Source organism: Nicotiana sylvestris, chromosome 4, assembly GCF_000393655.2.
Source record: "Nicotiana sylvestris chromosome 4, ASM39365v2, whole genome shotgun sequence".
NCBI lineage: Eukaryota > Viridiplantae > Streptophyta > Magnoliopsida > Solanales > Solanaceae > Nicotiana > Nicotiana sylvestris.
This window is the reverse complement of record NC_091060.1, coordinates 49,733,789-49,757,995: the sequence shown is the minus strand read 5'-3', so window position 1 is coordinate 49,757,995 and position 24,207 is coordinate 49,733,789.

Sequence of the window (24,207 nt, the reverse complement as noted above, 5' to 3'; positions counted from 1 at the left end):
TTCATTATTTGGAGATCTTTTAGCCTATGCAATGCAAAATGCGGCGATCTTTCAGCCATGGAAGTGTAAGATAAAGCGGCGATCTTTCAGCCATGCAAGTGTAAGATAAAGCGGCGATCTTTCAGTTATGGAAGTGTAAGATAAAGCGGCGATCTTTCAGCCATGCAAGTGCAGATGGAGGTAGAGCTAAACCTCGGAAGGCAGAATTATAGCCATATGCAATGCAGGAAATGCAGATGGAGACAGTGCTTAGTCTTGGAAGGAAGAATGGTAGCCTTATGCAATGTAGGAAATGCAGATGAAGACAGTGCTTAGTTTAGGAAGGCAGAATGGTAGCCTTATGCAATACAGGAAATGCAAATGGAGACATTGCTTAGTCTCGAAAGGCAGAATGGTAGCCTTATGCAATGCAGGAAATGCAGATGGAGACAGTGCTTGGTCTCTGAAGGCAGAATGGTTGCCTTATGCAATGCAGGAAATGCAGATGGAGACAGTGCTTAGTCTCGGAAGGCAGAATGGTAGCCTTATGCAATGCATGAAATGCATATAGAGACAATGCTTAGTCTTGGAAGGCAGAATGGTAGCCTTATGCAATGCAGGAAATGCAGATGGAGACAGTGCTTAGTTTTGGAAGGCAGAATGGTAGCCTTATGTGATGCAGGAAATGCATATGGAGATAATGCTTAGTCTCGGAAGGCAGAATGGTAGCCTTATGCAATGCAGGAAATGCAGATGGAGACAGTGCTTAGTCTCGGAAGGAAGAATGGTAGCCTTATGCAATGCGGGAAATGCAGATGAAGACAGTGCTTAGTTTAGGAAGGCAGAATGGTAGCCTTATGCAATGCAGAAAATGCAGATGGAGACATTGATAAGTCTCGAAAGGCAGAATGGTAGCCTTATGCAATGCAGGAAATGTAGATGGAGACAGTGCTTAGTCTCGGAAGGCAGAATGGTTGCCTTATGCAATGCAAGAAATGCAGATGGAGACAGTGCTTAGTCTCGGAAGGCAGAATGGTAGCCTTATGCAATGCATGAAATGCAGATAGAGACAATGCTTAGTCTTGGAAGGCAGAATGGTAGCCTTTTGCAATGCAGGAAATGCAGATGGAGACAGTGCTTAGTTTTGGAAGGCAGAATGGTAGCCTTATGTAATGCAGGAAATGCATATGGAGACAATGCTTAGTCTCGGAAGGCAGAATGGTAGCCTTATGCAATGCAGGAAATGCATATGGAGACAGTGCTTAGTCTCGGAAGGCAGAATGGTAGCCTTATGCAATGCATGAAATGCAGATGGAGACAGTGCTTAGTTTCGGAAGGCAGAATGGTAGCCTTATATAATGCAGGAAATGCAGATGGAGACAATGCTTAGTCTCGGAAGGTAGAATGGTAGCCTTATGCAATGCAAAAATAAAAATAAAAGGGCAAATGGTAATAGAGTTTCTTAGCTGATAGCAAGTTGCGACATTGTGACTGCTGGGGATGTTGCGATATAGGGAATATCGCCAGCGTGCGTGGGTAGAAAATGCTGGTAAACATGTACAATTCTGAGAGTTGTATTCCTGAACACCGTTTATTTCGTGAATGTATAGCATGTTGGATGCTTTTGCAATCCAAATGTCTGTATCCAAAGAAAAATCGTGACATTTTGTAGAGGGAAGGTTAGTTCATATCCCTGTTGGATTTGCTTGACCTTCTCGACTCAGATCTGGTGATACTGTAGGTATCATTGGGGTGGCGTTGCTAAACAGAGCAATTTTAGTAACAAACAGGCATGATTTAATAAAATATAACATAAATAAATAATCGAGAATAGTTTTTTTAGATGAACCGACGCTGCGACGTGGTTCAAGACATTGCGACCTTTCTTGTTACGGAATTTTGAGGGTCATCCTTAAAATTCTGCCCTAGTTTATTGGGTTAATGCTTCTGACGATTGCTTGCGATGAGTAGCTGAAATTGTTTCAGAATTTTGAGGGTCCTCCTCAAAATTCTGCCCCAGTTTCCAATTATGGGGGGGGGGGATGATAATTTTATTGAATTGTGACTGAACCCATAGGGCTGCCTACGTATCCCCTCTTAAAAGGGAATCAGGTCAGACGTAGTTCAAATTACATCATAAAGGAAAGCACAAAGATTACACATAGTATCGCTTGACTGCATCTGAATTGATCGGCTTTGACTAGACTTCTCGGTCCATTTCCGCAAGTATGAGGGCTCCTCCTGTTAGAACCCGGTGAACCATGTACGGACCTTTCCAGTTGGGAGAGAATTTCCCTTTGGCTTCATCTTGATGCGGGAAAATTTTCTTTAATACCAGCTGCCCCGATGTGAACTGTCTCGGCTTGACTCTTTTGTTGAAAGCTCTGGACATTCTGTTCTGATAGTGATGACCGTGGCAAACTGCATTCATTCTCTTTCCGTCTGTAAGAGCTAGCTGCTCATAATGACTCTTCACCCATTCTGCATCGTCAAGCTTAGCTTCTTGTATGATCCTCAAGGAAGGGATTTTTACTTCAGCGGGAATGACTGCTTTGGTACCATATACCAACATGTAGGGGTTGCCCCAGTTGATGTGTGGACTGTGGTGCGATACCCCAATAAAGAAAATGATAGCTTCTCGTGCCACTCCTTATGCTTCTCTATCATTTTCCTGAGTATCTTCTTGATGTTCTTATTGGCGACTTCTACGACTCCATTCATCTGAGGTCTGTAGGCTGTAGAATTCTTGTGTCTGATCTTGAAAGTTTCACGCATTGCTTTCATCAAGTCACTATTGATGTTGGAGCTATTATTAGTAATGATTGATTCTGGAATCCCGAATACACAAACGATGCGGTCACGGACAAAGTCTGCTATGACTTTCTTGGTTACTTCTCTGTAAGATGCTGCTTCGACCCATTTGGTGAAATAGTCAATTGCTACTAGGATAAACATGTGCCCGTCGGAGGCGGCAGGCTCGATTAGTCCAATAATATCCATTCCCCAGGCAGCGAACGACCATGATTTGGGGGGTACCTTGATCATGTCTGCATGTATCTGGCAGCGGTAGCATTTTCGGACATACTGGATGCAGTCTATATCCATAGTCATCCAAAAGTAACCAGCCTGGAGTATCTTCTTGGCTAAGACAAAACCGTTCATAAGTGGACCGCAGGTCCCAATATGGATTTCTTCTAGTAGTTTAGATGCTTCCTTCACATCGACACACCTTAGTAATCCCAAATACGGGGTCCTCCTATATAGGATTCCTCTGTAGTGAAAGAAATTGTTAGACAACCTTCGAAGTGTGCACTTCTGAGTAGTGTTCGCAAGTTCTGGGTATTCTCTTTTGCCAAATATTCCTTGATATCATGAAACCAAGGCTTTCCATCTGCTTCTTCTTCGACATGAGCACAGTAAGCTGGCTGATCATAGATCTTTACCAGAATGGGATCAATGAAGTTCTTGTCTGGATGTTGTATCATGGATGATAGGGTAGCCAATGCATCGGCAAACTCATTCTGGACTCTGGGAACATGCTGGAATTCTGTCTTTGTGAACCTCTTTCTCAACTCCTGTACATGATGCAGATAAGGAAGTATCTTGGAGTTCTTGGTCGCCCATTCTTCTCGGACCCGATGTATAAGCAAATATGAATCCCTAATTACTAGCAGCTCTTGAATGTTCACGTCAATGGCAATCTTGTGCCCTAAGATGCAGGCTTCGTACTCGACCATGTTGTTGGTGCAAGAAAACCTGAGTTTGGCAGACACCAGATAATGCTGGCTGGTTTTTGATACTAGGACTGCTCCTATGTCGACTCCTTTGAAATTTGCTGCTCCATCAAAAATCATTCTCCAACTTTCATAGTATTCTACAATATTTGCTTCTATGAATGATACCTTTTCATTAGGAAAATACATTTTTAGGGGTTCGTATTCTCTGTCCACGGGATTCTCGACAAGGTGATCTGCTAGTGCTTGTCCTTTGATCGCTTTCTGAGTTACGTAGACAATGTCAAATTTACTCAACAGGATTTTCCACTTGGCTAACTTGACGGTAGGCATGGGATTCTGAAAGATGTACTTCAAACGATCCATCCTTGATATGAGATATGTAGTGTAGGCACAGATGTAGTGCCTCAACTTCTGAGCTACCCAAGTTAAAGCACAACAGGTACGTTCTAACAGAGAATACCGAGCCTCGTATGGGGTGAACTTCTTGCTGAGGTAATAGATGGCCTGCTCCTTCCTCCCCGTTTCATCATGTTTCCCCAGAACATAACCGAACACTCCACCCAATACTGCGAGGTAGAGTAATAGAGGTCCATCTGGCTCAGGCGGGACCAAAACTGGTGGTGGTGACAGGTGCTCCTTGATTCTGTCGAAGGCCTTTTGGCAGTCATCAGTCCATTTGGTAGAGACATACTTCTTCAACATCTTAAAGATTGGCTCACAAATAACTGTAGATTGTGCTATGAACCGGCTGATATAGTTAAGTCTCCCCAAGAAACTCATCACGTCCTTCTTGTTTTTTGGCGGTGGCAACTCTTGAGTAGCTTTGACCTTTGATGGATCCAGTTCTATTCCTCGGCGACTTACAATGAACCCATGTAGTTTTCTGGCAAGAACCCCAAATGCGCACTTCGCGGGATTCAGTTTCAGGTTGTACCTCCGTAATCTGTTGAAGAACTTCCTCAAATCTTCCATATGGATAGTGGTTTTCTTGGACTTGATAATAACATCATCTATGTACACCTCTATCTCCTTGTATATCATATCATGGAATATGGTAGTCATGGCCCTCATGTAGGTGGCCCCTGCATTCTTCAGGCCAAACGGCATCATCTTGTAACAATACATCCCCCACGGCATAATGAAAGCCATTTTCTCAGCATCTTCTTCATCCATCCAGATTTGATGATACTCAACGAAACAATCAACAAATGATTGCAACTCATGCTTGGCGCAATTGTCGATCAGGATGTGTATGTTCGGAAAAGGGAAGTTATCTTTTGGACTGGCCCGATTGAGATCCCGGTAGTCGACACAGACTCTGACCTTTCCGTCTTTCTTTGGTACTGGCACAATATTGGCTAACCATGTTAGGTATTCTACTACCCTGAGAACCTTAGCTTTGACTTGCTTAGTGATTTGTTCCTTGATTTTTAGACTCATATCAGGCTTGAATTTTCTGAGCTTTTACTTTATCGGCGGACATGTTAGATCAGTTGGTAGTTTATGAGCCACAGTAGATGTGCTCAGACCAGTCATGTCATCATACGACCAGGGGAATATGTCCTTATATTCCCTTAGAAATTCTGTGTATTCCTTCTTTTCTGATGGTGATAAGGGGACGTTGATTCGTGTTTCTTTAACGTTTTCCGCATCTCCCAGGTTGACAATCTCAGTTTCGTCCAGGTTGGACTTAGGCTTGTTCTCAAAGTTCTCAACTTCCTTAACAATCTCTTCTGGTATGTCATCTTTCCTCTGAATCTATGTCCGTTTGTTGCATTGTCTCATTGCATGTCACAATCATTAGTTCATCAAGATTGGTAATAGTAATGTTGTATAAGTAAAGTAATGAGAGAAACTAATAAGAGTAAGATTTATAGGGAAAATCGAAATGCTTTGATAAATTCCATAACTGCTTTTAATATTGAAGATTTTATTGCGAAATTTAAAATGCGAAAGGAAAGTCAACTAGTAAAAACAAAAGATAGTACGTAATGCTTGTCCAGCCTTGCTACCCCGAGGCTTTCCAGGCTCTGGTGTTTCTGTTGGTCCAGTTATTGAGGCATGCTCCTCTACTTAATACCTGTATGGAAGGGCCTTCCCCCCTCTCCTCCTCGAAAACAACACAACAATCCATATCATCGTCTTCTAGGAACAAATTCCTCACTACTGCCAGTGCTTCCTCTTCTTCTAACCTATAAATAACATCGGCTGGCTGGAAAGTCTGCTCTAAATGTGGTATTGGCTGCTCCAGCGGATAGTAAGGACTGCGCCATTGTGGCGACCAGTTGTTGAATTCTTCCCCAGTGTACTCATATCCCAGACCGAAAGTGGTGCCATGTTTCTTTAGTTTGATAGGCTAAGCGATTCCTTGGAGGTTCTTGACAACTCCCTTGTTAGGTTCTATCCGCTCCAGTTTAATATTCTTTCAATTTTATTGTCTCACCATTTGTCCTTGTCGACAGCATTGACTCACTCGATGTGGTGATAGGTCTCCCCACCTATCTTTCTTCTGCCTCCGATTGCTGGGATAGTCTGGCAACTGTATATGGGATTTCTACCATCGCCGTGAATGATCACCTCTTGGTGGTTCCACTCAAATTTCACCGCCTGATGTAGTTTTGATGCTACGAAACCCAGCGGCATGAATCCACGATCGTCCCAACAACAAATTGTAAGATGTCGTCACGTCTATCACTTTAAAATCAACATCGAACCAAGTAGGCCCCATTTGAAAACATAGGCTGATTTCCCCAATGGTGGACCTTGGGGAACCGTCGAAAGCTTTGACGTTGATAGTCCCATCATTGATCTCATGTAGCCCCTTTCCCAATGTCCTGAGTGTTACCAATAGACAAATGTTGAGGCTGGACCCTCTCTCAATCAGGATTCTGGTGATAAAATAATCTTTGCATTGCCCGGTGATGTGCAACACCTTGTTTTAACTCAACCCTTCTAGTGGCAGATCATCTTTGTGAAAAGGGATCTTGTGACTTTCCAATACCTGCCCTACCATGTTTGCCATCTCTCCTCCGGTGATGTTGCTTGGTACATATGCCTCACTCAGCACCTTTAACAAGCATTATTGTGTGCATCAGAATTTTGTAGCAAAGTTAGGATAAAATTGGTGTCGGCGTTTTGTTCAGTTGATCAATGACCAAGTATTCCTTGGCTTGTATCTTTCTCCAGAGATCATCGGTCCTGGTTTCAGTAATGGTTGGCCGACCAGAGGCGTGCTTGCTTGACTCAGCCAAATGTTCCGGGGTATAAACCCTACCGATATCTTGTCATACCCTGTGCCACCATGGCCTTCCCAAACTTGATATTCCGTTTTCTTCTTGCCTCGGCTGTGTAGTCCCAAGGTATGGAATTTGTAAGGAATGGTGTTACAACAGACATTACCACCGGAATTAGCGTGGCTATCTTTACTCCGAACGGAGCATGTACCTTAGGCGGTAAAACTGCTATTTCGAAGGGTGTAGGTGCATTTGCTGGTGACATAAATTCGACTTCAATTGGCCTTGGCGTCTTTGCAGAGGACGGTGCTTCAAACTCAAGTGGCATGGACATATTTACCTCGGCATCCCCAGAAGGCTGAATCTGGACTACAATAGGATTAAGGGTGACTATTGGCTTCTTTGGATCGTCGCCTTCTATGATCAAACCGATCGATCCCTAGGGGTCCCAATCATCCTCTATTTTTATCATGTGAGCACCTCCACCCTTGTGGTCTGGCAGAGGGTTATTGCGGACATTCGGAGCAGGCTTCTTTGCCACAATAATCATGTTATCAATTAGTGCCTGGATCTTGTCTTTCAGGTAGCGACATTCATCGATGGTATGTCCTTTCATGCCGGAATGGTATGCATAGGATTTGTTTGGGTTAACCCATTGAGAAGGGTTCTCAGGGGTTATAGCAGGGATAGGGGTGACATAACCAGTTGATTTAAGCCTTTCGTATAGCTGGTCAATGGGTTCAGCAATGGCGGTATACTATTTGGGAGGTCTACGGTCAAAATTTGGTCGATGTTTAGGAACGTTTTGGCGTGCAGGAGGAGATTGATATTGGGATGGTTGAGAATTGTAACTTGGTAGACATATGCAAGTTAGGAATATCTTGGTGAGGTAGGTTGATATATGGGAGGTGGAGTTGATTGATAAGTGGGTGGTGGAGTTTGGTAGGAGGGTGAGGGTGTTTGGTAGTTCAGAGTAACTGATATGTGAGTGGAGGCATTGGCCAGGTTTGGTATTTGATAGGGAATTTGGTTCTCTGTGCAACCATTATGGCACCTACGTCTCTTTTCTTGGACGTACCGCTAGACTGTATGGCCTTAATGGTAGCTTGTAAGGCTTCAATGTTTGTAACCATACCACTTTTGATGCCTTTTTTGATCCTTCACCCAACTTGATGATGTCGATAAATTTATGGCTTTCAATCAACATTAGCCTTTCATAGTATTGCAGGTCCTGAGCTCGGGCGAAAAATTTGTTCATTTGTTCTTCCTCTAAGGCAGGTCTGACCTTAGCAGCTTCTGATCTCCAGCGAGTAGCATACTCACGGAATGTTAACGTGGGCTTCTTCTTTTGGTTCTGGATATAGAATACCTTTGGCGCATTTTCTGTGTTGAAACTGAACCTGTCCATGAAATAGGACGACATACTTACCCAACTCGACCATTTCTTCGGGTCTTGGCTAATGTACCAAGACAGAGCATCTCCTTTCAGACTCCTCATGAAAAGTTTCATGCGGATCCTTTCGTCCTTTCTTACTCCGACCAGCTTGTCGCAGTATGTTCTCAAATGAACTTCTTGGATCGCCTGTACCATCAAACATCTCGAACTTAGGAGGTTTGTACCCCTCGGGCAGTTCGACATCGAGTTGTATACAAAGATCTTCATTGTTCAACCCTTCAATCCCCTTACATCCTTCGACGCCCTGAATTTGGCTAGTCAACTTCTTAAGTTCTTCAGCCAGGTTCCTGATGAGTGAGTCTTTATCATTAGATTCGAGTGTGCTTGAGATAGGTTGGGTTGAGTGTGGTACGGTCTCCACATATATATGGGGGTATTATGATGAGCATGGAAATGGTCATTTGTGGAGTTCAACGGTTCTGGGATGAGCAATGGAGTATTGTTGGAGGTGTGGCATGTGTTGTAGTGGTGGTGAGGAGCAGGATGGTTTTGTGTTTTTAAGATATTTTTTGGAGGTGTGGGGTTCTGAGTGTTTGGGAATTAACTTCTGGAGTGGTGAGGGAAAATGACAAATTAGCCAGATTCTGAACTTGATCAAGTTCCTCCTGGAACTTCAACAGTTTCTGCTCGAGTTGGGACGCACTTTATTTGGAAACTTGAGTACCATGATTGACCTCTACCCGTTCAGTTGAGTTTTCCTTTCTGGTGTTGTTCGAATCTTCCATCTTCCCTTTGTTCTTGTTTCTGATAGGACTAAGAGGAGGAGTGGATGGAGGGCCCCTGGATCTCGTGGAATAGGATGATGATGCTAGAGTGCACGAACTAACTTTTGGGGAGGGGAATAATAAAAACAAAAACAAAGAATAAAACAAAAGGTACCCAAGTTAGTGAGGATCATAAAAAGTGTTACAGTGTTTAAACACATAGTGCGGCAATTTAAATCTTGTCCTAATTTGGAGACCTCTTTGTGTCCGAGGTAGGCCTAGCGACAAATTGTTTTAGAGAACTTAGAATGCTAAAGGCCTTATTTTATTGATAGAAAATAAGACGAATCAAAAATCGACACTAAATAAACAAGAAATGAAAATCACTAATATCCATTGGCCTTATTACATTTTATAAAGCAAACAGATAAACTCCTATCTACTTGGTCCCTGAAGGACCTTCCCCAGATTCGGCATCTTTGGCTCCATCGAACAGCTTCACCAAGTCGCGAAGTCCCAGTAACAGGTAGGCTCTGGCTAGGTGTCTGACCTCATTTCCTTCAGCATTCTGCCAATCCTCGATTCTTTTGAGAAATTTCCTTTCCAGCTTTACTAAACCCCGCTCCAATATCCCAGTCGCTTGTTGGAACTGATAGCCATGTCTTTCCACTCTTAAATGAGCTTTTGGTGGGCTTCTTTTATCTCACGGTGCTCGCTTTCACATTCCCAAATCCTCTTGCACAATTGATTGTATTTTACATGTGCCTTGGCCTTTTCGTCTATGATTCTGTGACCTCGAACAAACCCGGGTTGACCTAGACTATTATGATTATCCTCCAGCCAGCCTGAATAGTATGGAGTACAACCGGCATGGTATCTGTCTAGCTCGATGGTATCCCTTCCCATGACGATTTTGCATTGCCACATATGCTGAGCTTGGCACTTGTAAGGGCTATCATCATCCTGAAATTCAGCCCGAAAGTGACTCATCATGTCGACCTTGGTATAACCTGCTTCCTACCAGCCTGTCTCTTAACTCGGAGAGGGACGTAAGGGTAGGTTCCTCTCAAACCGATCAGTATCCGAAATGGTGCATCGCTGGATTGGGTGATGAATTCCTTAGTAGGGAACCACTCAAACATCCATTGTACTTGATCCGCAGTTAGATTTTCAAACAGCTCTAACCACTCTTTGGCGTCTTCTGGTTGGGCGAACATGTTGGGCAAGTAGTTCATTCGTCTTGGATGATGGAAGGCTATGTGATCATCCCAATCCCTTTGTTGAATATCTTGCCGATATTCACCCCTTTGGAGATGCTCCATGAGCCAGAGCTGGAGTAGCAAATTGCAGCCCTCGAAATGTTTGGCTCCTTATTGACACTTCTCCAAGGCTCGGTATATCACTGCAATGATCATGGGCACTATGCTGAATGGTTGCCCACCAATTCCCTCCATTAGAGTTTTGGTTACCATAGCTAGCCTAGTGTGGATCCTTGCTTTCTTCATTGGAAACACTATCATCCCCAGGAAGCAAAACATGAAGACAAAGACCCTTCGATGAATATGCCCCAATGATGTGAGGGCGAACTCGTCAGGATAAGTACGGTAAGATTTGCTGTGACCATACCTCTCGTACAAATAATCAAAGGGAATATATGACTCTTTCAAGCATGTCAAGTTTGGATTCTTCTTTAGACCCATCATTTTGAGGAAACCCCTACCCTTGCGGTTTTTCGGCATTAACAAACTCGGAGTTTCCCATGGTATACCAGCTAATCATCCTATTTCCTCCAGTTGGGGTGTCATCTCAATGTTCCCGAAGCGGAACATAGACCTATCACAATCCCAGAACAGAGTAGCAACTTCTATGATCTTGTTGTTAGGATGGATTTCCAGGAAAGAAGGTAGATTTCCTAGGTATTTCCGGACAAGAGTCTTATCACTGGAATGAAGATCCTCCCACCAGCTTAGCAATTTTGGGTGGATGTTGGTGACCATGCCGAATCTGGGGACTTCCTACCTCATATTTCTGCAAGACAAAATGGTTATGCCCTTACCTCCACCAGACTCGACTATTAAATATCAATAATTGGCATAAAAACATTTAGTTCTCCAAATAAATGCACAAAACGTGGTAGTGTCCGTTTGGGTTTTAGGAAAACCCAATGGACTTTGGACAAGGCTATCTTAAAGAGTCATTATGCGGACAACATAACTGACTCGACTAGGTTTGACCATGATGCATGCACAATTAAACAGAGTAAGGTTTCTATGGGGTTTTAGACTGGTACCCTTGAGAGGACAACTCAAGAGGGAAAGGCGCAAAATCGTCGACTACACCGTTGATCGACTGGTTTTACCACAAATATGCCTTTGCCGGATTTAGGGGGGTGATAATATCGAAAGAGCGCAACCACTCATTATAAGTGTTGCTATGGTATTTTGTTTGGCACGAGTGGAATATGATGTTGAAAACATGTTTATGCAATAACTAAAGTAGGTTGTCACGCATTTGCACGTTGAGAAAGCAGTAAATACAACAATTCTTCATAATTTAAAGCAGTAATAAAGGAAAGCAGTAAAGGAAATCAGTAAAAGAAATAAAGGAAAGACACAGAAAGACAAGTCAGTTTTGCAATCGAAAAGAAAATTGAATGCTTGAAAGAAATAAACAAATAATTGCACATAAAGAAGCATAAATAATAATAGTCTGAATTGGTAAAAGCTTAAAATCCCCACCAGAGTCGCCATGATGTCGTGCCCCCTTTTTCTCGCAAAATCGGGTTTATGACATTTGGGAGGACAACTCTGTCACGCCCCGAACTTGGGGGGCGAGACTGGCACCTAGTGTCTCACCTATCCTTGTGTACCAACTTGCAACTAAGGGACTCTAAACATATAATGTCATACTTTTGGCCATGGGCCACATTGCAAGCCGACAGCGAATGCTGACTAAATATCAATATATAACTTGGCCGACAAGGCCGTCATATTTATTACAGCTGCCAAATCGACCAAATATACATACAAGGCCTGAAAGCCCAATATACTGCACTAACTGACGAGATATGTCTACAAGCCTCTACTAATGGATATACTATGATCGGAACGACTCTCTGACCTACTCATGACATATATATGTATATATACAATATATACACAAGGCTCTAGACCCGGAAACTCCGAAAGGCATGGAACTTACCGATCAAGCTGAACTTGGGCAACACGTATTGAAGAGGCCTACTCGTCTGTCTATCTGACCTGTACCCATGAAATGCAGCGCCCCCAGGAAAGGAACATCAATACGAAATAATGTACTGAGTATGTAAGCTAATATACTGAAAGCTGAAACTGAACTGATAATATAACAACTGCAAGTAGGTGGAAGTCAAAGATAATCTGAAGATATGCTTACCTGCTGATACTGACTCAATTCTCTCAATATAGTAAGTAAAATAGTTGTCCGGCCCTATAAGACTCGGTATATATATATAACTTCTCTGCCGCAGTAGGCTCGCTCATATGCGCTCGGCCATACTAGGATCTGTATCTCGACCAACTGGGCTCGCTCATATGCGCTCGGCCACAGTAGGATCGTCATATAACTTACCATCTGATCAGAGGTTGCCCAATAGGGGCCTGCCCAGCGAATATAGCTCGATGGTAATGAAAATACTTTTAATACTATATATATGTAACTTCTCTACTCTCTTGACTAGAAGAATGAAATACTCAAATGAATATGAAGTCCCGCTAAAGAGAATATTGTAACTTGCGAGACTAGCAAAATATATGTAAATTTCGGGATATGAATATAATGACAAGATCATGCCAAATGAAAGAAGAGCTTAGCCTTAACATACCTGTTTCAAAATTTACAAACTTGAATTAATCAATACATAGTTATGCCTCACGAGCTGGAGTTCTCTTCATTTTCTAGCACCATATGATCTTTTGAAAAGATTCATCCCATGGAGCCCAGCATATACCTCTTAATTCCATTGAGCTATTTCTACATAAACTTAGCAGATCTTTCTAGATCTTTGGCCATATAATACCAACAAGATTTATAAAGCCATGAATACCATAAGATCAATGTTATCCGAAAATTTGATCTTGCCTAAGGCCATTCGTCCCAACTCTGTGGACAATTGTGGCAAATAATAAATTACAAGAGGAAAGAAATTATTGGAACTTACACTTTCTTGGTTTCGAACGTTAGATATGAGTTGAATTGCCAAAAATTCTAAAATGGTTTTATGGATCAGATTCTTATAAGACTTATTAAGACTTATCTTTAAGTTACTTTAGATATAGCCACATATCACATTTTAATGAGTCATCCATCCTAGTTAGTGGCCTTGTGCCACATATCTTTTGGGCATAATTAGTTATGTTTTGTTCGCTTATTAGTTAACTAGGTAATCTTCTGTTATCCGATAATTAATCAATTACTCACATAATTTAAAAATTACTACAAATTACTTAAAATTCTATTTATTTTTAAAATACTTAATATATACTTTATATATTATACTGCTGTGATTATATGGTACCTTACATGGTACTAGTTCATAATTATCTGGTATTATCTCTCAACCCGTATTTTATTTCAAATTGACCACTTTCAATGAAACTTGTTTTATTAATATGTGTACCCCTTTATCCTTCATAACACGTACAATCTTTATAATCTCCATATAATCTTTTCCTTGGACTGATTTCAATTACCTTACAACAAATTCAATGCACAATACTACAGGGTGCAACATCAACGTAACTTAATACTGCGGGGCGTAACAAACCCATTCACTTTTTTGGGAATTTTTGGGTTTGAATTAAAGAGTCGCCACCTAATGATTAAGGTGCATTAGGACACCAAGAAGGTTTGATTTGAGTAACCAGATATTGGGTAAGGGCTTGAAATTATCCCAAGGGGAAGGTTTTAGGCACCCCTCAAGATCCACTAGTATGGTTCCCGGCCAGACTATTATTGTGAATTTAGGTGCAAATAACATGTAGGCAAGTAAAGCTTCAAATAAGAGGAGATTTTCACATAATGGTTACAAACAAAATTGGAAAGATGTAAAAGGAAGCTGATTTTCTTAAAAGAAATAGTTTGAAATCTTTAGAAGAAACAAAGAAACAAAGGGAAAAATGGGGTCCTAGGTTTATTAATAATATAGATCACCCTACACAATATCTGGTAATCACTGCTCAGTGAGGGGCTACATGAGACGTTATCGCGGGGTCATCATATCCATATCTACCCTTTCCCACCCGTTAAGGTATTAAATCACGGAATGGTATCGTTTACTTATTGCATGCTATTACCCGCCCCAATCCTATCAGTCCCGGAGGCATTTAGGAATACTAATCCGAAGGAGGAGGGATATTAGGCTTATTTGTAGTTTCAAAGGCAAAATTATAAGGCGACATACAAAAACATGTATAGCAAGTTGGGGAAAAGCACATAACAAGAAAAGGCTCAGATATACCTCCTTGAACAAAGAAAGCACATAATTAGCATGACTTTCACATACTGTTTATTGTCTGATTAAGAACTTAAAGGTTGATGCAGACTAATTTATTACATAATTCAGATAAGAAGCCCGAATCAGGTCTGCCTGTTGTCAGTTTATAACTTTGCCCTAAGGCTTGCCTATGTGTTGGAAAAGGATCCTATAAGCATGGTATCTACTGAATTCAGAAAGCAATAATAATAAACTGAATACATACTGGTTAAAAAGGTTGTCGGATTATTAAAGAAAGGAAGTTTTTACGAAGGTCATGAGTTCTGCAAATGATGATCCTTGTTATTACTGGTTAGCTCTAGACGTGAAATAAGCGATTCAGATTCGCTTAAAAATTCCTATAGACATGCTTTCTACGCGTAGTTGATCAGAAGCCTTATAGACATGGTAAAAGTGCAGAAACCTTATAGACATGATATCTAAATGCATAAGACGAGTTTTAACCCCTAAACATGGTATCTAACTGGCAGAATTTGTTTTAAGACATGAACATGATATCTATATGCAGTTGATTGTTTAAAACCTATGAACATGATTTCTAGATGAAAATGAATATATAAGATTCAGAAGGACCTATAAGTATATTTTCTTTATGCATATGCAGAATCCAGATTTCCATACTTATGGATATGATTCCTATAAACATGATTTCTATATGTATGTAGATTTCAGAATGACTTATAGGTATGATTTCTATATGAGAGTTGTAGAATTTAGAATGACCTATAAGCATGGTATCTACCCTTTGCATACATAGTTACCCGCCTTTTTCACTAGCCATCCCCAAGAGTTTATTACAAATTATTACATCCCAAAATAAAGTAAAATACATCAGAAAAATGTAAATAAAAGTAATGAGAGCCTGAATTAGACTTCATGTCTGAAATATGAGGTAAACCAACTCCATAAGATCAAGATCCAAAGCCTTTCTCCCATTCGAGTGTGTCAAAGTTCCCTAAGAGGCTCAAAAAGGACTCCGGTAAATTCTCACACCCAAATGTATTATCAGATTAGGACAAGTGCAGTGTGGAAGGGCCAGCCCTCAAGTGTCCAATTTCAGAGGGAGCTCAAAGGATCCCAAGGCAAGGATCACAAGAGAGGGGCAGAACTTAAAGACTAAGAGAGTGTGCTAGTGCAGAAACATAATTCTAAAAGGGGGAAAGGAGGGGGAAATAGCTACAGATAAGTACACATAAGGGGTTCAGGGGGGAATAGGGAAATTGAAAGAGGCAAGGGCAGGCTGTGGGCATGCCCAGCAATAGAGAATGCCAGCATACCCATAAGTTTATTAGAACACACTATTTAGAAGCTAGGATCCCAAGGGATCAAATTTAATTCATGGACAATAATTTACATATTGCCATGCCTTAAACCATAGCTCAAACACATAAGGGGGCAGGGGTTTGGGATTCAGAATAGAACAAGTAGAAAGAAATCAACATGCTAAACTAAGTGTTGAACTATACAGAAACAGTGAGTAGACATAGATACGAAATCAGTTAGTAAACACTTTGTTGTGGTGCTAAAGCTTAAATCAGGACATACCAGTTTCAAAGAAACAAATAGAGAAAAGCAGTAGGTCTTGTAAACAGGCCACAGTGCAGACAATAAGAGAGAATACTATTGCGTGTAAGTGTAAGTTCAGAAAGACTATGAGTGATGGTGTGCTAATGAAAGAGTCGTGTATTTATAGTGTGAAAAACAGGCAGAAATAAGGTAAGAAAACGATTAAGGATCTAGATGTCAATTAATAATCAATCAACATAAGACTTCCTTTAATTAAGGAATTCAGATTCAAAAGGTAAACTATTTAAGGAAAGAAATCAAATAAACATCGTGTGCAAAGTAGGCAATTAGGGGTAAATACATAGAAGTTTATTTTAGGGGCAAAGCTTTGAAATACACGATTGCATAAATAAGGTAAGAGAAATCAATTAGTAGCCAGTAAATCAAGGATCAGAGATTTTGTAATCACTGGTCCATGAATGAACCAAGTCACAAAAGCTGAGAAAAGTTTCTAACTTAAGTCGAGTAACAGGGCAGTCAGCAAACAAGGAAAGAAATCAATCAAACTTATAAAAAAGGAAGTCTGAATTTAATAAAAAATTCAAAGCCTTTTAAGAGGGAAGTTCAACACATATAAAGAGCACACAAGTATCAAGCATGCGAAAAGGGTCAAGTGGAAGGTCTTATAGAGTTTAGCAAAAGTTAGAATCATATGAAGAAACAAAATTGAAACAATGATTTTGAAACTTAAAGAAGTAGTAGATGAAACAACTCTAGGAACTCAAATAGGTCCAAAAGATTAGGGTTTTTAAAATCAGGAAAGGTTAGAGATGAAGAACAAGAAAATCACATAGCCAATTGTCTCAAAACTCAGATGAACCCCCAAATTCTAGGGTTTTTACCATCAATCGAGTGCAGAGGTGAGAGGACAAACAATCAAGGAAAAGATACTAATCGAAATAGGTTCAGAGGTTTCAGAAAGAAACTGAGACCCTTAGCATGCTCTTTCAGTAGTAGAAACTCATGAGAAGTATAGTAAAAGAACAGCATGCGAGACACAGTAAAAGAAACATAGTAGATGAAGCTAATGAGAAACATAGTAGAAGAAACTGATTAAGAACACAATAGCACCAACTTAAAAACACAGTAGAGGAAACTAATAAGAACATGGTAGAAGAAACTTAACGATAACACAGTAGAAGAAACATAGTAGAAGAAACACAAAGAACACAGTAGAAGAAACATAGTAGAAGAAACACAAAGAACACAGTAGAAGAAACATAGTAGAAGAAGCACACAAAAGAAAAACAAAAATTAGAGAAACATCTAAAAATCCTAGATCAGAAAATAAAGGCTTTGAAAGCATAACATTTGAAAGAAATATCAGAAAATCGTTTAAAAGCTTAGTGAAAACATGGATATGGAACAGATCTACAGAGATCAGAAAAACCTCAAAAGCTAGGGTTTCAAAGAAACCCAAACGGTGAGAAATGCTTGGATCTAAGCAGGAGGAGTCGAGGTCTGGCTCGAAACAGACATGGCTTGCCGAAGCAAGGCCGGAGATGGCCGTGAAACTTGAATCAACAAGGGTATGGACCCAGCTCTTCATGATCAAGTCATGAGACTTCAGTAACCAAGCGTGAAGAGCCATAGAAGGCTAGTGGGTGGTGAAACCACCATTGATTCAGGCCAGGAGGTGGCCGGAGAAGATGGATGGAACTCATCGGAGAGGAGGGGAAGGGGGAAGGTTCTAGAGAGAACCAAAGATAGAGAGATAGAGTGAGAGTCGGTTGAGTGAGGAATGAGAGGGGTCTTGGTGGGTCGCTTGGTTTAATTTTGTAAGGGCGAATCTGGACCGTTGATCAAAAATGATCAACGGCCAGGATTTAGTCCAGGTTAGATCGGGTAGATTTAGGATTAGGCTTGGGTCTTGGGTTGGTTTAATTTGGGTTGGGTATTAGGTATAATTAGGCCAAATGAGGCTATAAGTTAAATAGCCGTCTTTTTTCCCATTTAATTTATAAAAAATAATAAACAAATTTTTGAAAATAAATTAAAAGCACTATTATGACTAATGTCGTATAATTATCAATATAAAAATACAAAATCCCATTTTATAAACATTAGACGAATTTAAACATAAAATGGCTAATATTGCAATTACGCAATTTTATACTTAAAATAACAAATAAATTTGTAAAAATGTGTGAAAAAATATATTAGCTATATTTTAATATAAACATGAGAATATAATAAATAAATCACCAAAAGAATAATTTTGGGGACAATTATTGGGTTTTCCTTGATAAAACAGAGTAGTAAATTGACTTAAAAATCTTTGAAAAATTAAGAAAAACAATAGGACCTTGGGGCATACTTATATATGCATATACATGCTATTTTGAAAGATATTTTGCATATAAAAAATACATGGAAAAATTGGGTATCAACAGTGGTCTCGGGTTGACATTCCCAAATATGTTAAAGATCAAACTTTTATTATGCTAGGGTAATTTCTAAAGCTTGTTTTGACTTATTTGAATATTAATTGGCTAGATTCAAGTGTGTTAAAGGCTTGTGCTAAAGGAAAGACGGTATTGAAGGGTTGATTTGTGCCAAGAATAGGTAAGTGTCTTGGTTAACCTTGATTTGATGAATGAAGATGTAATCGTGTCATTTTGTTACGTACTCTATGTGTTGGGGGCGGTGTATAAACAAGGTGACAAGCATATATGTGTTTTCCGTGCTTAGCATGCGGGTAGAACTAGCCTTATTGATGCTATGCTATTTTTTATGTATCATGTCTTATTTGCTTTAAATAGACCGTGAAATGCCTGATGTCATTTATGATGGTAACCATGTTGGAGTTGTTGGAATATTGGGTGTTAAAAATTCTTGAAATGTTGGTTTGGCTATTGGTGCAAAAGTGAGGGATATTTCTCTTGGGATGTGTAATACTTAGTCATTCTTGTTGATGTTATTGTTTCTCCTTGCTTTGTTAGGTACTGGTTTTACGTATTCCTAGTAAGGATGAGTGTATGCACGATGGGTGTTTCTGTGCTACGAGGTTTAGAGATATTGCCTGACGGATATTTTTTAGTCGTTAGTTTGAGATATATTGCAAAATGAGTGCTTCTGCGCTGTAAGGTTGAGAGATATTGCACAACGAATGTTTCCGTGCTGGTTAAGAAGAGTGAATATGCATGGAGGGTGTTTCCATGTTATTTTTATGTTACCTTATGTTCCTTGCTTTTACTATGCAAATTGAAGACTTGGCTATGTTGTTCCGTGGCTACTTTGAAATGCTTGTTTGGAATTTCTTGTGGAAGCATAAACTGTTGTTTCACATAGTCATTTTTTTCATTATTTTCTTGTTCTATATCTTTTTACTATTATACTTGTCATCTCTCTTGTTATCTACCTTGTCATCTTACTTGCAGATTAACTTGTCATCTTATTTTTTATGTCTCTCGTTATTTTCTTGTTTATTAATTGCATAGGTGTATATGTAGGCATCTCGTTTTAGCCTCGTCACTACCTCATTGGCATCAGTCTTGACACACACATAGTATATTGGATCGGATGTACTTATATTACACTTCTGCATTTCTTGTGTAGATTTTGGTGTTGGACCTAGTGACACCTAGAGGAAGGGTTAGCTTCCTCGATTAAGGAGAATCGAGGTAGTGCTACACTGTCACGACCAAAAATTCACCTAGTCATGATGTCATATAACCCTAATGCTACGTAAGCAAAACATAGAATAATGTAACTCAAGTGAAAGAACATTAATAACAAGGAATAAAAATAACTGAATTATATACAACATTCCAAGGATCGTTAGTACAAATCATGAGCCACTAAGATTCAGATTTACAAAACTAGTACAAAATAAATACAACATCAGTTTAAAGATACATAAACTGAAGTATAATCTTAAACTACCAAGAACAAGTGGTAGTTCATATCCAGAACGCAGGTACATCTTCAATGCTAGCGTCCATCATTCACAATAGCTCAGCTCCAAGATATGCACGCAAGGTAGCAACAGTTACGAGATTGGAAAAATGAGAGAAGAGTCGTATAGGAACATTTACAAGGTAAGAGTCGTACAAGCTACATGACAGAAGGTAGCAACAGTTACGAGATTGGAAGGATTTAGACCACAAGTCATGGTGAGAGAAGGAGGCCTAACGAGAGGAATACCATAGACTTTGCATTTATTCACAGAACAATTGCCTAGATGGAAAGGAGAGTATTAAAGTATTCATAAGAGCTATCCGGTTATAAGAACGATAAGTTCATCAACATTCAAGGACGAATGTTCCAATGGGGGAATGATGTTACACCCCATATTTTCATACGTGAAATTATGCCATAAGTAAATTGATAAAATCTTGGAAATGAGATGTTACATCATGTATTTTCGTATGTTAAAGTTTTGTCGTAAGTTAATCGACGTAAGTTTGGGAATGAGATTATTTTGAGATGATAAGCATTATGCTATTTCAAACAAGTGATAAGTAAATTCGTGAATGTGAGAGGGTAAGCAAATTGAAGAAATGAATTTCGTAAAAGGTTGACATTTTGGGATAACACACGGCCTAAGCTAAAATACCCGGCATTTATGGAGTAGTGCCATACAAGGTACCACATAGTCATGATAGTAAGGTGTACAAAGTATGTTAAAAGTGATTAGTATTTTGAGTAATTTGAGATAATTCTTAATTATATGAATAATTGGATAATTATTGGATTAGTGGGGGACTAGTAAGTTAATTAAGGAAAAGGGGTGAAAATTTGGATATGTTTAAGGAGGCTTAACGTGAAGCCCCCCAATTTCAAAATTATGACACTTATATTGAGTGAAAGGTGGCACATATATATATATTATGTGGCTTATTCATTGCATGTGGGGCCCAACCATATAAAGCCTAAAAGCCTCTCTAATTCAAAGGGAGTCTTATATCAAAGTGTTATGAAACGGGTATTCAAGCAAAAATTGATGAATTCAAGAATTCAAGCAAAAAAAATTCCTTAAGCATCTTAGCAACGTGACCCTAAAGAAGCCCAGTATAATCTTTCTCAAGAATATCATACTGATTTTTTTCCTACTCCGATCTTGTCGTCACGAGTTTTATCGCAATTGTCATGTGTTAGAGGGGTTGTCAAGAGAATCGGCCCAGGTATGTTAAGGCTATCTCTTCTTTCCTTTTGGCATGATATATACGGCACGAACGAAACGAGCAAATGCACAACTTCCATAAATGACTCTATTCATAGAAGTATTAGAGGCGCCTATGTTGTTGAATTCCTATGTATCTTATTATTACATCTTCTGTTCATGGGTCTCAAAAAATACGTAATTTGATAAAGTTTATTTCATGATATTAATCAAAGGCGTAAGGGTCTTATGAGACTCTAAAAGATTTTATTGACATATCCCTCATGCATTGCATTCATTTTCATTGACCCATGACCAGATGGTGTTATAAACGCGTATATATGTATATGAGATATGGAAAAAGGTTATAGTGTTATATACGCACCACCACCTGATCAGCTGGAATACGTTGATGATTTGCCCACAGTGGACGAGATGATATAACGGGATGCCCTCAACAGTTTGATGATGTTATGAACGCATATACCCAAGCATGGTATGACATTTATAGGCATATGCATGATCGTAATATTAAATGATTCAGAGAGCTATTCAGATTTACATGTTGAGTGTTTTACTCCATGTTTCTCTCATGCCTACTATTTACTAATTTTCATTCCTTACATACTCGGTACATTATTTGTACTGACGTTCCTTTTGCTTGAGGACATTGCTTTTCATGCCCGCAGGTCCCAATAGACAGGTCGAGAGCCGTCCAAGTAGGTAATCAGCTCAGCGGAAGATGTTGGTGCGCTCCATTTGCTCCGGAGTTGCTTGTTTAGTCAGTATTATTTAGACGTATATTGTTTGGTATGGCGGGGCCCTATCCCGACCTTTATGAAAAATATGTACTCTTAGAGTCTTGTAGACAGATGTTATATATACGGATACTTGTATGACCTTGCCGGGTTATATTTTGAGTTTACGAATAATCATGTTGGCCTTATAGGCCCGTATGTCACATTTATATGTTTTTATATCATGTTGGGTCATCCTATATTGTGTATTCCCATAAGTTTTTTCGAGTTAACCCATGACAGCCCGTTTGGCCCCTTTGCCAATGAAAGCACAATAAGAATGATATGTTGTGTTGGAACTCGGTTAAGTAAGGTACCAGGTGCCCATTGCGGCCCATATGTTTGCCTCGTGACAATCAAATCACATACTCATGGACTGAAAAAGATAGCATGCTAAGGTGTATGCATGTGCAAGTGTACAACATCATCTCAAATCAGGCGGATACGTAATACAACAACTATCATGCTCAACAGGAAAAGAATTCCTACACATGATTTCTTTTCTTTTTTAAGATTCCTTGATTTACAGCCAAAATCAATAATATATTCATGTTATAATCGTAAATTCGAGTTAGGTTTACTTACCCCCAAAGAAATAGCTAAAAATTACCTCAATATAGCCACTTCCCGAGATCTAAAACTTTGTGAGAAAAAGTAACTAAATCCTCAAATAAGTAAAACTAAATGCAACAGATGATCCTGAAACTCACATTTGATAAGCCCAACATAATCCTTGAGATATTACACCCAAGATAGCCTAAAACACACTTCCGTCACTATTCATCGTCCATAATTCCGGCATCTGGCAAGGTAACATCACAAAATTGGTCTTAAAAGAACACTCTTCTCATTCCAAACAACCTCCTTTTGTTTTTATCCGTAGTTCTATATCAATACGCAACAAATTTTAATTTTTGTTTGTGAATTACTGTAGCAGCCAGTTATTTTTCAGCAACACTGTCTCTCTTGATAATGTGAAGGTTTCTACTTTACTGTTATAGATCTTATTTTTTAAACGAGTACTGTAGCTCACAGTTTTTTTCCAGAAATTTGCATCGCCACTACTTTCAATACTGGGAAACTAGGCTACCATATATGATCTTATATTGAAGAAGATAGCTTATGAGTTCAGCTTTAATCTAGGTGCATACTTATACGTATATGGATTGTTGATAAACTACAAGGTGCATAATTCCCAGTTGATTTCATAAACTAACTATAGTTCATTAAAATTCGACTGCTAATCACAATACATTGAGGTCGTTTATGATAGCTAGCACATGCGACCAGCCTCTTTCAATGGCTGGTCAGCCCCACCAAGCGTCCACTTCTATCCAAAACAATACTACACCATTACACAAGCCATTAGACTATTCGAACATATTGAAGCCAGCTATGATTAATGCAACAGTACATGAAACCTCAGCAAAACAAGTTTCTGTTGAACCCATTCCGGAGCGACAAACAACAATGTTAAATGGACAACCAGTTATTAGGTTTACTAAGGCAGAAGTTGAGAGAATGAATGTGATCGAGGACCTCCAATATGAAGTGGTTGGAAAGTTTGCGTATGGTTGGCCAAATGTAAATGAGATTTGTCGCATTGTTCCCTCACAAAGTGGATTAAAGGGAGAATGTAGTATTGGTTTATTGAGAGATAGACATGCCCTTATATGTATGACATTGTGGCAGGATTTTGTTGATTTTACTTCTAAAGGAGCTCAATACGTCAAGGACAAGAATGGCCAGGAATACTAAATTCGACCTCTCATATATGATGTGAAATTTAAGGCAGGAGAAGATACTCCAATGGCTATGGCTTGGATCTCTTTTCCATGTTTGTTACCTACTTACTTTGTAAAAGAGTGTATTTTTTCTCTTGCATCAACTGTTGGGAAACCGTGACATTTGGACATGGCCAATATAAATAAAGCTCGACCTAGTTGTGCGAGGGTCAAAGTTCTTGTAGACTTGTTAGCAGAACATCCTAAAAATGTAAGAATGGACATTTTCAATGAAGCTTCAGGTGAAACAAGGACTGAATGGGTAAACATCAAGTATGATATGATTCCTAAGTATTGCAAGGAGTGCAGACTAC